Source organism: Gobio gobio (assembly GCF_949357685.1).
Source record: "Gobio gobio genome assembly, chromosome: 4".
NCBI classification, from domain to species: Eukaryota; Metazoa; Chordata; class Actinopteri; order Cypriniformes; family Gobionidae; genus Gobio; species Gobio gobio.
In genome coordinates, this window is record NC_137100.1 from 47405901 (window position 1) to 47420994 (window position 15094).

General features: G+C 38.2%; 1 protein-coding gene and 1 pseudogene across 3 annotated transcripts in view; one reads left to right on the forward strand and one right to left on the reverse strand.

Annotated features, from left to right (window-relative positions):
* LOC307125682 (ankyrin repeat domain-containing protein 34B-like) overlaps positions 1-9068 on the reverse strand; it is a 407861-nt pseudogene extending 398793 nt beyond the window's left edge. The window contains exons 1-2 of the transcript in view: positions 8866-9068; positions 6664-7925 (exon numbers count right to left, since the gene is read on the reverse strand). The product of the transcript in view is annotated as an ankyrin repeat domain-containing protein 34B-like (transcript). The remainder of the gene's footprint in view (positions 1-6663; positions 7926-8865) is intronic.
* osbp2b (oxysterol binding protein 2b) overlaps positions 1-15094 on the forward strand; it is a 145074-nt gene that overhangs the window by 48748 nt on the left and 81232 nt on the right. The gene's annotated exons all lie outside the window — the stretch shown is intronic.

Sequence of the window (15094 nt, forward strand, 5' to 3'; positions counted from 1 at the left end):
ATAATAACAGCAATAATATTAATAATAAAACACACCACAGATGCACAATAAACATTTAAAAGAGTGATGGACAGGGACAATAATGGTGGAACATTTATTTTTCAGATAAAGTGTGTGTGTGTGTGTGTGTGTGTGTGTGTGTGTGTGTGTGTGTGTGTGTGTGTGTGTGTGTGTGTGTGTGTGTGTGTGTGTGTGTGTGTGTGTGTGTGTGTGTGTGTCAAACAAGGGTTTAGCCAATGATTGAGTTATATTGCAACTGTCACTCAAGGCTGTCACCAAGGGGACAGTGACCCTTTCACACCCATCCAATCCCCCGTTGTTTTGCACAAGGTGAAGAGCAGAGAAGAGATTCAAACAGATCATGATGAGCTCTAGAAAAAGGAGTGATGTTTGGACTCATTTTGTGGCAACTTCGGCCACTGAGGCAAAATGCAACATCTGCAAGAAATTTTTTTGCACCAAAGGAGGAAGCACTTCAAATTTGAGAAGACACCTGAAAACCTCACATCCAACTGTGCTGTTAGCACAAGTTAGAACAGAGGTTGAAGATGGTGGCCCTGCAGCAGCTGGAGCTGTTTCCACCACCAGCACCTCTTCAGCTGGATATTCGACTTCTTTGGCTGGCACCTCATCTGCAGAATCCAGTATACCAGCAGCACCCACCACCATCCAAGGAGCAGTTAGGTCAAGGAGGCCACAACAGCAAACCTCTATGAGCAGCTTCATTACACGACCAATGGATCCATTAAGACAGAACAAACTTGATGAGGCTCTGGTCAAAATGATTGCTTGCGACTTTCAGCCCTTTTCTATAGTGGAGGATAAGGGCTTTAAGGAATACTCACTTCTTCTGGACCAATCATACAGCCTACCTAGCAGAAAAACACTTACAAAAACTGTAATGCCTAGGCTGTATGAGAAGTTAAGGGCAGACATCATGGATAAAATCAAGAATGCATCTGCTGTATGTCTTACAACAGACTGCTGGACCTCTGTGACTACCACAAGTTACATGGCTGTGACTTGCCATTTCATAGAGGATTTTATGATGACCTCCTATCTCCTGGACTGCTTTGTCTTGACTGAGAGACACACTGCTGCTCACCTGGCAAGTGAGCTGACCAGGGTTACAAATGAATGGGGTGTGGTTGACAAAATTGTAGCCTGTGTCATAGACAATGCCAGCAACATTGTTTCAGCCCTGAAAGACCACGTCCACTGGGATCACATACCTTGTTTTGCCCATGTGCTGAACCTTATTGTGAGAGCTGCACTGAAAGAGGTCCAAGAAATATTGCAAAAGGTAAAGTCAACTGTTGAGTTCAGATACAGTTGCTTCCGATAAGCTGAAGGCCACGCAAAAACAAATGGGTCAAGAGCAGCTGCGTTTAAAACAGGACGTGGCCACAAGGTGGAATTCAACATTTTATATGTTGAAAAGATTTATTGACATCAAAGAGCCAATCATCTCTACAATGGCTTGAAGTGAGTGCAGAAAAGTAAGTATTTTTAAATCAACATTTTTTGATTAACATTCATATCAAAACCACATTTTAAACTCTATCTCTTAATCATGTATTTCTAGTATGTGTAATATTGATTTTGGCTTTGTTATATGTACAGTATGTACATTTTTCTTTACATTTTTGTAGGTTTGTGACTGCTTCCAAAATCATATTGATGACTAGAGGTCTTCAGAGGATTGTTGCCCGGAGTCAAAGGAATCCCTCCAGCTTTGCACCAGTAAAAAAACTAGTGGACACCCTGATGTCAGAAATGACTAGAAGGTTTGACAGAGTGGAGCTCATTGAGAAGCTTGCTGATGCAACTTGCTTGGATCCAAGGTTCAAAAAGCAAGCCTTTGTCAACCACCAGGCAGCCGAAGACACAGTGAAAAGGGTTACAGCAGCTGCAGCAGCGATTAATCCAACTCACACTGAAGAGGAGCATCCTCCAGATTCTGGTGCGTCTTCCAGTGCAGGGGCCATGTTTTGGGAAGACTTTGATGAGAGGGTAGCAAGCTTGAGGCCTTCTGCTACCACTTCAATTACATCAGATGCTATGGTGGAGATGCGGGCCTACCTTGCAGAGCCACTCTTACCCCGCACATCAGACCCTCTGGCATGGTGGAGGAGATGTTCAGCTGTTTATAAAAGCCTTTCTGAGGTCATGAAGGCTAGACTTTGCATCGTGGCCACATCTGTGCCATCAGAAAGAGTATTTTCGAAGACTGGGCAGATTATCTCGGACAGAAGAAACAGGCTCAGCCCAGCCAAGGTCCGGGAGCTTGTTTTTTTTAATGCAAATATGCCTTAAAGCAGGCCCTAAAATATAGCCACAGTGTGTTTTACAATTATTTATTTGTTTGTTTATTTATTTGAAAAGCCTGGCTCGTTGTGCAATATTGTTTTTAGGCTTTATATTGTGATTTAAGTTAAGTTATGGTTATGGTTATTATGCTCTGTGGCTTTATAGTGTCCTTTTAATTTGTATTTATTTTTATTTATTTTGATTTAATTCCTTTTTGGATGGTTATCTCATTTGTTTTAAAGCTTTGTTGGCAAATAATAATAATAATAATAAACAAACAATAAACAACCAGTCAAGAGTGTGTACAGTGTTGTAATAAGCTATGTTACAAAGGTGTAGGTTTCAAACTTTTTAGGTGATTTATTATGGACAAAAACATAGTGAATGACTCAAAAATATGCATGAATCTAAAATACATAACACTTAATTTCATTTTTTTTTAAACGGATTTTTATCCAGTAATAACACAAGGACAAAAAATAAACTCAATAGAGAAAAATAAAATACAGCTGATTAAAAAATTAGTAATAGTCTAATTGACTTGAATTTGTGATGTTAGACTTGAATAGTCAATATATTTCCCATACATGAAACACAACCCAGTCTCTTTTTGTTAAATGCAAGTTTATGTATGATCAATAATACAAAACGTATAATAAGCTACACATGAAATAAAGCAAACAATTCAGTCAAACATTCAAAGTCAGTGCTAGTCGGCTAACTTACAACGGTAACGTACAGTTATAGCCTAAAAATAAACAAGTAATGAAACTTCACTTTGCACTCAGCCTAAATGATTTGCCAGGGAACAAATTATAGATCCATGAGAGCAAATATGGGCCGTTAAATCTCCACAAGACTAATTATAGCTGGAGACGCCACAGAGACATCAGAGCCAGCGGCAGACGTCAGAAGGACTGGCCGAGGAAAGTCTACTCTCGCCGGCTAAACAAGCGCTGACCGCCGCTGACTCACTGGAGCTCACAACTCGAAAAACACCAGATAAAATGTTTAAATAGGCACTCTTCTTATAAATAAACCACAGATTTGAGCTTTAAACAACTACATTATCGACTGAAAAAGTCTTAAAACTACGTTTTGTCACACATTGACAGTAGATTAATGTGTGTAAACACAGTGTGTAAACACAGCCCATGTCAGCCATTTCTCAACGAGACGAACATGTGAAGAGAGTAAACTCCAAATGTTCAAGCATCCAACTTTGCGCGAATAGCGGGATTTATTTACGCCACATAAGTTTTATAAACATAAATAAACACAATAAAGTTAAAAAAAAAATCACAAGCAGGTTTTAATGTGTTTTATGTCATAGATCAAAACGTGAAAATATTTAGAGGCTTTGTTAACCACAGACCTTATTTCAGGCGATTTAGCAAAAACCCATTCAAAAAACCCATAGACTTTAGGGCGAGGGAACCGGTAGGGCTAAAATGCTAACTCACTTCCGCGTTTTGGCCTACAAAGTGACGTCATTACTTCGGCACTCTATAGTGAGCCGTTGGAGATACCATCCTACGTCACGATGTACCACAACGTCCAATAGGAAAATTCAACTGCAGTAGCCACCGTTCAACCTTAAGAGGGCAGCACTTTGGCGGTTTTACACCATATTTTATAGAATTAAAACACTTTATACTCAAATGTCTAAACATTTACTCGAATCAATGAACAGCATTAATAAAGCCCCAGTATTACAGATCATTAACTAAAAAAAGTTGGTTTAGGGTTTAGTTACCCTTTAAGTTTGAGGGTTGAGGGTGATTGCACAAGTTCATTTTTTCAGTCACTCTTCAGTCACGTCTTTATTCATACTGTGAAAAAGCATAGTTTCTTATGTGAAAGAAAACAAGTTTCTTAAAAGGACAATGTTAATTGTGCTTTGGATTATTTGACACTTTCCTATTAAGATGCCAAATTAAAAGCACCATTCCTACATTTTATTTGTGCTTTGCCTTTATGAGATTCTGTTGAACATCATCTTGTCTTCTCTCTCTTTAAGGTACAGCCTGACTGTATGGACAGGCAAGGATGATGTTCTTAATGTGGAAGAGCTGTTGCCCTACAGGCAAAACTTCAGCAAAACCAGGATCTACTATGATCTGTTAGAATCACAAATCAAACCGTTTAAAGGACTACCTGGCTACTCCTAAAAAAGCAATTCAACTTATTGACATTAGTTATGTTTCCATCCACCTTTTTATGCTCATTTGGGGAAATTGCATTAAATGTTAAAAAGTGCATAAAAATGTATGCGCTCAATTGAGGCATATACATTTTTTTTATCTGATAAAAAGACGAGCATAAACTATGATGGAAACACATTTACAGAATAAATCCCTCGATGCGCAACAAAAAACTCATGTGACATTGCCTCAATAGTGGATGTGATTGGATATCTGGACTAACCAGTGGACCAAATTCACCGCACACCATCTCAAATTGGTCATTCTGAAATGCCTGAGCCAAAGTCTGTCATCAGAATGATTTGGTTTGATTGCGTTCCCAAACACCAGGCATCACAAGCAAGATAACGCTCTTAGACACTATTTACAATGTAGCAAAAAGAGCCCCAGTGGCTTCCCCAATTGCAGAAACTTCCATTTTTGTTACAGATATTCTTCAACAATTTACCAGGAAGTGACAGTCTGGAAACTGCTTTATTCGCAGATGTTTTATGCAATATTCCAGTTTTGCACACAAGTTAAATATGCAACTTTGGATGGAAACATTTGCGAAGTATAACAGCTAAATACAATATACATGTACTGTAACTCGTAAAGAAATGTAAATATACACTATGTACTGAAGTTTTAGGGTTTAAACTCTGAATTGTATTGGTTGTCATGCTTAAACAATTAATGTACAACGTGAAAGAAAAATACTATATTTTTGTAATCTACATTTGCATTTTGTAACACTTTGTATATTTGCATTTTGTCATTACAAATTAATAATAAAAGTATGGGGGGAAAATGCTTATCCTTAGAAAGATTTTTTAAATGTTTTTGAAAAAAGTCTCTAATACTCACCAAGGGTGAATTTATTTGGTCAAAGATACAGTAAAAACAGTACTATTGTGAAATATTATTACAGTGTAGAATAACCTTTTTCTATTTTAATATATAGCTACATTTTCTGACGCCATTACTCCAGTCTTCAGTGTCACATGATCCTTAAAAAATCCAGCATTCTTTGATGAATAGAAAGTTCAAAAGAACAGCATTTATAAAAAATAAAAAATAAAAAAAACATCGGTAACCATGTAAAAGTCTTTACTGTCACTTTTGATCAAATTTTGATTAAAAAAGTAAAAAAAAATTTATATATATTTTTATTTATTACCGACCCCAAACTTTTGAACAGTAGTGTATAACAATGATTTATACAAGAAAGCAAAAGTGTTGTTATCTGTTACAATGTTTCTGTTTCATTTATTAGTGCAGTAAAGTAGTTCTCAACATGTCCAATGATACTGCATGTTATTATAAAATGCTTAAAGGGATAGTTCGCCCTGAAATGAAAATAAAACCATCTTTTACTCACCCTGCTGTTGTTCTAATGCCCTCTGTCCTTCTATCTTTTTTGGACCTCAAAAGCAGCTTTTCTTTCAATAGTCCTGCACGCACTCCTTCCTATAATGGCAGTGAATAGCGACCAGGCTAAAACATTACAAAAATTATACAAAAGTTTCACGCAATGATACAGTTAGACGCGCGCCATATATGGAAAGCGTTCAGGAGGAATACTATAAGGTTTTGCGAGAAAGAAACTGTATTATTCAGTCAAAATACTGAGCTTGGCCATTACTTTGTGCACATTCCCATATATATATATTCAGTTTCTTGCGTATAATATATATATATATATATATGCAAGAAACTGAAAGAATTGTTTTATGCAGCATTTATTTAGTCAATGGATAAATACAAGTCACAATATAGTATCTGTTGTAAATACAAAGACATTGCAGGCATAAATCAGGTTTAAAGAGACAGCAGTACATTAAAAAGCAGCAAATGTTTCAGTATTCTGATTCAGTGCACTAATGAGTGAGAGTACAAAGAACAGCAGTAAAGTGCAGTAAAGTTTATAATGGTCAAAGCAAACATATTACTACTGTCCAGTCTGGAAAGTGCATTTTAGGGGGTGGTTTATGTTTATTATGATTCATATTTAAAATGAATTCTGTTCAGATTTCAGACTTTGACAAGTTAAATTTCTATATTTACCACAACTTTCCTCTGTGATATTTACTGACCAAAGATTTCCTCGATCCAGGAACAATGGGTGTAGTTCCTGCCACAGGCTTGCTTCCACTGTTGAGGCTAACACTGGTATTGACTTTGATGTCTGGAATGGGTGCATGCGGATTAAGAGGTGGCAGATAACCAGGGCGGGTTTGTGAGATATGGTCTAGGAGTAGGACTCCGGATCGCCTCCGCTCCAGCATCGCCGGGCTCCTCCTCTGAACGAGACTTTCCAGAGACTCTCTGGATCCAGAGAGAGTGGAGGAGCGGCTGGTAACAAGCTTGCGTTTCTCCATCCCCCCAGTTCCTCCTCCTCCTCCAGTCTTCCTGAGGTCTTCAGAGAGTTGGCTGCCAAATTGAGGCAACTGAGAGTCAGAACTGTAGTTGTCCAATCCGAAGTTGCGGCGACGAAACCCATTGCGCAGGCTTGATACAGCCAGGTTGGGAAGACAGTCTGGGTCCCAGTCCATAGGAGCAGTGTCTGAGATGGATGCCTGCTTGAGGTTCTGATGTGAGGAGGAGTGAGGTAGCAACTCACCATCGTAGGACATGTTTCTACTAAGCCATTTCTGTTATTTTGTTAGTTCTTTTTCACCATCAGATGTGGTCTCAAAGGCTTTAAGCAGATTAGCAGAGTCTTTGACGTCAATGCTTTGGTGCCGAGCTACCATAGCTCTCAGTGGTGTTCGGCAACCATTGTACCCAAATGAGAGCTCCTCTTCGGGGGTGATATGTAGAAGCTCTTCAGTCAAGGATGAGGACTTGCTTTGCTGTAGGAGCAGAGATGGAGGGATCTTCAGCCAGGGCTCTGAGTGAAGCCTCTGTAGATGAGGCAGCTTCACGACACTAGCTGCTTGCAGAGGGCTTGAATCTTGAATCTGTGATCCTGGTTTGGATGAGGGAAGTGTTGGAGTGGATCCCAGGGTCTCAGATTGGTTATTGGTGGGTGTTGAGATATGCGGGGTAAAAAGTGTAATTTCAGAGGGGTACATGTATGACGCAGAGGCACAGTGCAAACGGTCCTCAAGATTTGGAGGTGGTGGTACGTTCAGATACTGCTTGGTAATTTGTCTTCCAGAGGGTAGTTTGTCTGTTGTAATGATGATGACTTCTTTGCCCTTGGCCTTGCAGGCGTCCAGTAGTACTCTCAGTGCATCCTCGTCTCCAGCGTTAACTGCATAGACCAGAGCAGAGGAACTATTGTGGCCCTCTAAACTAGGGTCAGCTCCACTGGAGAGCAGAAGCGACAGCACCTCTTCGCCCGCCCGCTCTATGCAGGCATGCATTAGGGCTGTCTTACCAGACTTATCCTGAATGTTGGGGTCTGCTCCATTTTCAAGAAGATACCTGTTGAGAAGATTGATTCATTAGAGTGAGCTCAGAGGAAAGGATCAATGGCATATCAGAGTGTCCATGATAAAAAAAACTAATCTTGTAAATACACATCTTATCCAAAAACGTTTGTTACACGACCATTCCTAAATGTAGGATCAGGAAGATGTTTTTGAAGTCTCTAATGTTCACAAAACTAGATTTATTTCAAAAATAGACATATTGTGAAATGTTATTAGAATTCAGAACTGTTTTCTATTTTAATATATTTTTAAAATGTAATTTATTCATGTGATGGCAAAACTATCAGCAGCCATTACTCCGGTTTTCAGGGTCACATGATCATTCAGAAATCATTCTAATACATGATTTAGTGCTTAAGAAACAATGTAGAAAACAGCTGATACTTAATATTTTTTGTGGAAACCATGATACATTTTTTCAGGATTCTTTGATGAATAGAGTAAAAAGAATAAAAAAAACTATTTATTTGAAAAATAAATCTTCTGTAACATTGTAAATGTCTTTACTGTCACTTGACATTTTTAATGTGTCCTTGCTGAATAAAAGGTATTATTTAAAAAAAATGCCAAACTTTAAAAAGTTATCTTTAAAGATAAAACTTTCTTTTTTTTAAATATAATTTTTGGGGAGTCATTATATGATCTTGCATTATAAAATGGTCACAGTTTCTGATGGTTTAAGAGACTTATTGACCGTGACACAATGAGGGTCTGTGGAGAAGCAGTTTTGTTACAATATTTTTTTCAGTACTTCAGCTTTTTTTTTTACTTAATGCCCCCTACCAAAATATCAAAATGAAATTAATTTCAGAAATTAAAAATATGCATACAAGTCACTATGTATGAATTGCATTTTTACCATCCTTAAAACAACAACAACAATAATTTTCAATGCACAATCAGCTAGTGTAATCAACTTACAGGATACCCACCTGATGATCTTTGGTTTTGGCACACTTTGAACATCAGCATGGTGATTTTTGCAGGCCACCATCAGTGGAGTTTCTCCCCTCTCATTGCTCTCATTAATGTAAGCCCCTCCTTCCAGCAGCAGGCGTGTCATCCTTAGGCGGCACAGATATACTGCTTTCAGCAAAAGGTTTCCACCCGTGCGCACCTCTGTTGAGTCCTCCATGATTATGTGGTGTGACCGTTGAGCGGCTAATGTCACGTGGGTTCAGTGGATCATAGGAGCTGATTTCTTTATTGGCTTCTGTCAGGGAAGAGAAGGAGAGCATACTTTATCAGAAGCAGAGTTTTTCAAGATTTTCACTTAAGTGTCTCCTTTTAATCCAATTAATTTGCATCAAAGCAAACCTGATGTCTATTTGACATTGAGATGTTCTCTCCCTCTTCACATCAGAAGAATATGCTAGAAAGGTTTCCTGCTCTAATCCAGTGTCTCTCGCCATTCACGGGATAGACACTAATATGAAGCTGTTTTTTGATGACTATGTAGGTGGCATGTCTAGGTGGTACTTGACAAGAAGAAATAGAAAACTGAATTAGTTATCTAATCCTCATTACATAATATGAATTACTCTTTCTTTTATATTCTTTAAATTTTTGCAGACTATTTTTGTTCCCAACATGCATTTATGCAACATATATTCTGTGTTTAATACAAGTTAAGCTCAATCGCCAGCGCTTTTGGAATCATGTTGATAAACAGAAAATAAAAATAACGAGTGAATGGGGCCAACTTAACACGTAAAACACTAAAATTAAAACACCTTTACAGTTTAAACAATTCACATTATAATACAGAAGCTTAGTTTTAACAGAAGAATATGTAAGTGTTTTATAAAAATGATATTTTCTGCCTTTAAATAAAAGAAAATACTGCCCCATTTACTTCCATTGTGTGCATTGCTGTAACCTTAATTTCTGCTTTTTTAAAAGAAAAGATCAGAGATGGTTTGCAATTATTGTGCTGTCGATTATGCTTAATTTCTACAGTACTTTCATGTACTTTTAATATAGCATGTGTGGTATAAGTGACATCTTAAAGGGATAGTTCAAAATGTACTCGTTTACTCACCCTCAAGTTGTTCAAAACCTGTATGAATTTCTCTTCTGCTGAATACAAAATATATTTAGAAGAATATGGGAAACCAAACAGTTTATGGACCCCATTGACTTCCATAGTATGGAGAAAAAAATATATATACTATGGAAGTCAATGGGGCCCATACACTGTTTGGTTACCAACATTCTTCAAAATATCTTCTTTGTTCAGCAGAATAAAGAAACTCATACAGGTTTGGAACAACTTGAGGGTGAGTACATTTTGACAGAATTGTCATTTTTGGGTGAACTGTCCGTGTTAGCCTGCACCAGACAAGCACAGTGTCTTATAAGAGCAGTGTTTTTGTCAGTAGGTTGAAATTCAATAGCTTGAGGCCATCTGTATTTGCCTCATAGAATGAAGACATTCCTTTATACAGTCTATTGTACATGTGGCCTTGTTCTCTCAACACAGAGTGCAGTTGCAGTGCACTCTTTATTTAACAAACAGCGAGCGCGAGACTGCCTCAGTCAGGTTTCTAAATGTGATTTCACTGGAGTTGAGTTAAGACGAGTAAGGAAATTAATCTTTTTGTGTCCTCCAACAAAAAAAAAAAAGGAGTTTGGTGGTTGGTGCCTGATCATACTGCGCAAAAAGCTCAAGTTGGGCTTTCAAAAAAAGAAAGACAGGAAGGAAAAAGAAAGGAGGCAGAATGAGGGGAAGCAGCTGATGACTGCTTTCTTTCCAAAAGGTGAACTGAGTTTGCTTGTTATGCACCTACATCCAATTAAAGTTAACGTAGTCAACTCCAGACAGCTGCTGCTAATGTATGTATGCTAATGTTAAATCTTTAGCTTAGTTTGTCAACCAGGCTGCTTGTTGCTGTAAGTAAATTATGGGCCAGGCCAGCAAACGTCAGGTTGCCAACATTAACTGTCACCCCCCTTTTTGAGAATACACATGAAAATGCACTATCCAAACTTAAAGGGCTGTAATTCAAGAATGCTTTGGAATATAGACCAAAGTTTGGTCTCGTTTTAAAGACGACGTTCTGCAGATTATTGCTGAAGTGAAAGCAATTCAAAATATGAAAGTATGAAATAGTTATGGAAGTTTAAATTTACTGTAAATGAAAAATACTGTACTAAATATTTTTTATTTCATATAAAATATATATTTTACAAAAAAGCATTTACTCTAAAATTACTATAAAATCAAAGCCATATGTCTAACCAATTTGTGTTCCAAATTTGAAGTTGATATCACAAAAATTGAAGTCCCCATGAGATTTTGTTTAGGGTGCTGTACCAAAAATAGCCACCGGGTGTCATTCAAATTCCATTTATTGTTGTTTTGATGCATTTTCCTGTAAATTTCTCTCCAAATATTACTTCCATCACAAAACAGTCACCAAATATGGACCCTTGAGACTCAGACCTTTCCGACAATATGCGTTTTGTCAAGATTGGAAAAGATTTTGAATATAAAGTAGTTAAAATAATTGTTGTAATATGAAACATGACAGCGCCCACTAGGGGAGGAGCCCACTAGAATAATTTAGAGTAACGTTTCCATGGCAACACAATCTCCGATTTCAAAACGGTTTTCACAGGATGAATTTTGAGTTTGTACGCTTTCAAATGATACCTAATTTGTGATAATTACTTAAATATATGATATGAAAAAAAGGCGATCAAAAAAAGAGCACCAGGCGTCCCACCTGTGGGACGGTGACAGTTAAAGGGTTAACCAGTTTCAGAAACAACCAGTGGTTCTGACACACCAGCAGTAGCAGCACTGGCCAGTTCTGGCTGCTGTTCTGGAGATGAGACTGAGAGCAGAAATGAGGAAAGACAAGGTGAGATCATTGCTCAAAGGGCGAGCTCCCCCTTGCTTCCTAATTGTGAGTTGTTTACCTTAAATAAGTAAGCCTTTTGATTCAATGTGTGTGCTATTGGAGTGGTGGAAAGAGTGGCAGCACAGTGTAAAGTTACTAGGCCTACTATTGCTTATAATGTGTGATATATTCTCAAACTCCTTAATAAATTATCTGCCTATATTTCTGCACATGTAGATGTGTCTACCAATATCACTGTGTTCTCAAGTGCACACAGGTAATATTGATTTGAGCAATAAAGCAAATTATCATTTTTGTTTGGTGAAAAGCCCTAGCATTGCAGCACAGTGCTGTGCTTAAAAGCTATAGTCGCAAGTTAAAACTGGTAAAAAAACTACCTGAGATCAACAATGGGCCAGGATAGACTAAACAGCCTCGCCATTCTGTCAATTGAAAGCCAATTGGCCAAACAGTTGGACTTTACAGATCTCATCACTGATTTCGCAAACAAAAAGACTCGTCAGTGGGCATTTACTGGGATGTAGATTACATCTCATTTGACTTTTTTTTTTTTTTTTTTATAGTTGACTTTTTTTTTTTCATTATGGCAGGCTTAGCTTATTTGATTGGTTTCTGAGGGTACAGTTGTCTCGTGTTCTCCTGTTCAAAAATAAATATTTTTAATTTAAAACTTGCATCAGTATCATGGATCAAAATGTTAGTACACAAACCCGATGTAGCCTAAAGTTTAAAGGTATTTGAGCACAAGTAGGCCAAATAGATTTAAACACTATTTATACTTGTTTATATTCAAATAATTAAAAAAAAAAATCATTCAAAATTGAATTTTCATTTTGCTAACCCGCATCGTACAATGGCATGTGTAGGGGGCCCACTGACATTGAGAGCATACAGGGCCCAGAATTTGGTGCTACGCCCCTGCCGAGGGCGGTCCGCCTTGCTCTGATGTCATGCTGACGTATGTCAAAAAACTCTCGATTGACTGTAACGTTAGGTCTATGTCCACTTCATCCAACGCTCTTGATGATTCTCTTTGGCTAATGTACTTTCAAGATGGAGGGGCAACATAGCGACCCGCATTCGAACCCCTTACCCGTATTTATTACTTGAAAGAAGTAAATATACATTAATGAGCACATATATTTTTGAAAGAACTAAGTGTTTTTAGCTAAGAATAAACTAAAAAAGTTACACAGTGTAGCTTTAAGGTCTTTTGCCTTTGTAGGGCAGAATAAATAAAACAAAGTTATAGATACAAACAGTGCTATATTAAATTGCTTTCACTTTAAGACCTACAGTAATGAGCAGATTCAACACTGACACACGTCTCCCAATCTTGTTCACTCAAGACATAACCACCAATATGGACATAGGCATAATTATGTGTGTACTTGATCGTTCAAGGGCAATAAGCCCAAATACAACACATTCAGTATCTGACATCAGTACGTGTGTCAGTACCAAACTGAGTTCGTGGTACATCGCTTTTATTAACTCTTTATGAGTTCTATCATCCTTTCTATTTGGTCATTAATCCACCTTGCGTCATCACTTTGCCCGGTCCTTGGCGCTTATGCGAGACGGCAGATGAAAAATGTAATGATTTGCCTTCGCTCGCACCATCACGGAACTGGAAGAACTGGAGAACTATTAGCTGAAGAATAAAATCCGTTTCTGTGGTAGGCTACAATCAGAAAGAGATTGGCTGTAATATACAATGCATGTTGGTCTCATTTGTAGGCGTAATAAAGCGAATTATATTTGATCTAGCGAAAGAAAGAAGTATCTACAACAACCCGAAATAAAAAACACACAAGCACACACACATTCTAAACAAGGGGGTAATCCAGCCCCCGGAAAGCGTACCTTCCATAGGGGCGGCCATTGCTAACCAAGCCATCACCTGCTGTTAGCATCCCAATGACTGCCATTCATTTTGCCCTCACTTTGACAGCGAATATCTTTACATTTGAGGCGTTTAAAGACTCCATTTGTCCATTGTTTATTTCTAAACAAACACGACAATGTATAAAATGCTCCATTACATTGTATCTTATACTATCGCCCTGTAGAAGCCGTTTTAGTAGGCTAACGATTACGTCATAACCACGCGACTCCGTCGCGCTGTACAGTGTAGACCCGAGGAGAAGCTCGCAGGCAATCTTTTACTGTCTATGAGGCAATCGGGTGGACGTGGAGGCATAAACGCTGATAGAGATGTCGCAAATCCTGCTTCATTCATCAAAAGTTGCTCCTGCTCTCTCTCTCTGTCTCTACAAGATTCGGTGATTCAGATTTTACGTTGCACAACTACTAGAAGACTTGCCACTGTCAGACAGGTTGCTCACGTCACATCTACGTCGTCAAGCTCAGTCTGAGGCTGCGCAGTACGCTCAGCCATCAGGAAGTGAGTGCTTCTACCTGACTTCAATTTTCCCCGTCGAAGCCTATGGGGTCGCTGTGTCCATTTCTTTTAATGTCTACGATTCTAAAGCGCTGTGGGAGCATTTCAATGAGCATTAGAGGTAGCGTTACATGGACATAGGAAAATTAAGACTAGGGATGGGCATTTTTCAAAACTATTGTAGCCTATTAGCAGAGTCGGTATAGTTATCGTGTTTATATTGTTTATGCAATTCCAAACATCGCGAGGCAGAAGACAACATTATGTGACCAAATACAATCAACTAACACGCTCGTGGATTTAGTTATAACTGCAATTTTTTGTGGGATTTATCATGGACTCACTGCATTTACGGCCAGCAAAGCAAAATTTTAATAGTATTTTTCGAATATTCGTGCGCACCCCTAATTAAGACCTGATTAAGATTATTTGAGACCTAGAACTCACTATATAAGCGAATTTAAGACTTTTTAAGGCCTAACATTTTGAAATTTTAGACTTTTTAAGACCCCGCGGAAACCCTGCCTTGACCAACTTGTTCAGGTTTGTTTGTTTGGTTGGAACTAAACTCTGCATGGCAGTGGTCCTACAGGACCGGGTTTGAGGAACCCTGCCATACACCATACTAATAATCTATTGTGGTCTAAAACCAGGTGTTTCAGTTACATTGTCCAACTCCATATAAATCATTAGGAAAAGGCCACAAATCAGCAGAGACCTAACAGTTGTTGACATGTTGAACTATGAATCTGGCTGACTTTACCCCTTTACCCACCCTCTTTCTTCCCATGATTTTCTGTCTACTTTCCACTTTGTATTGTATATGAAATTGCAACAACAACAAAAATTATGGAAGTAACATATCTTTTAATTGATATTTGTATTAATAAG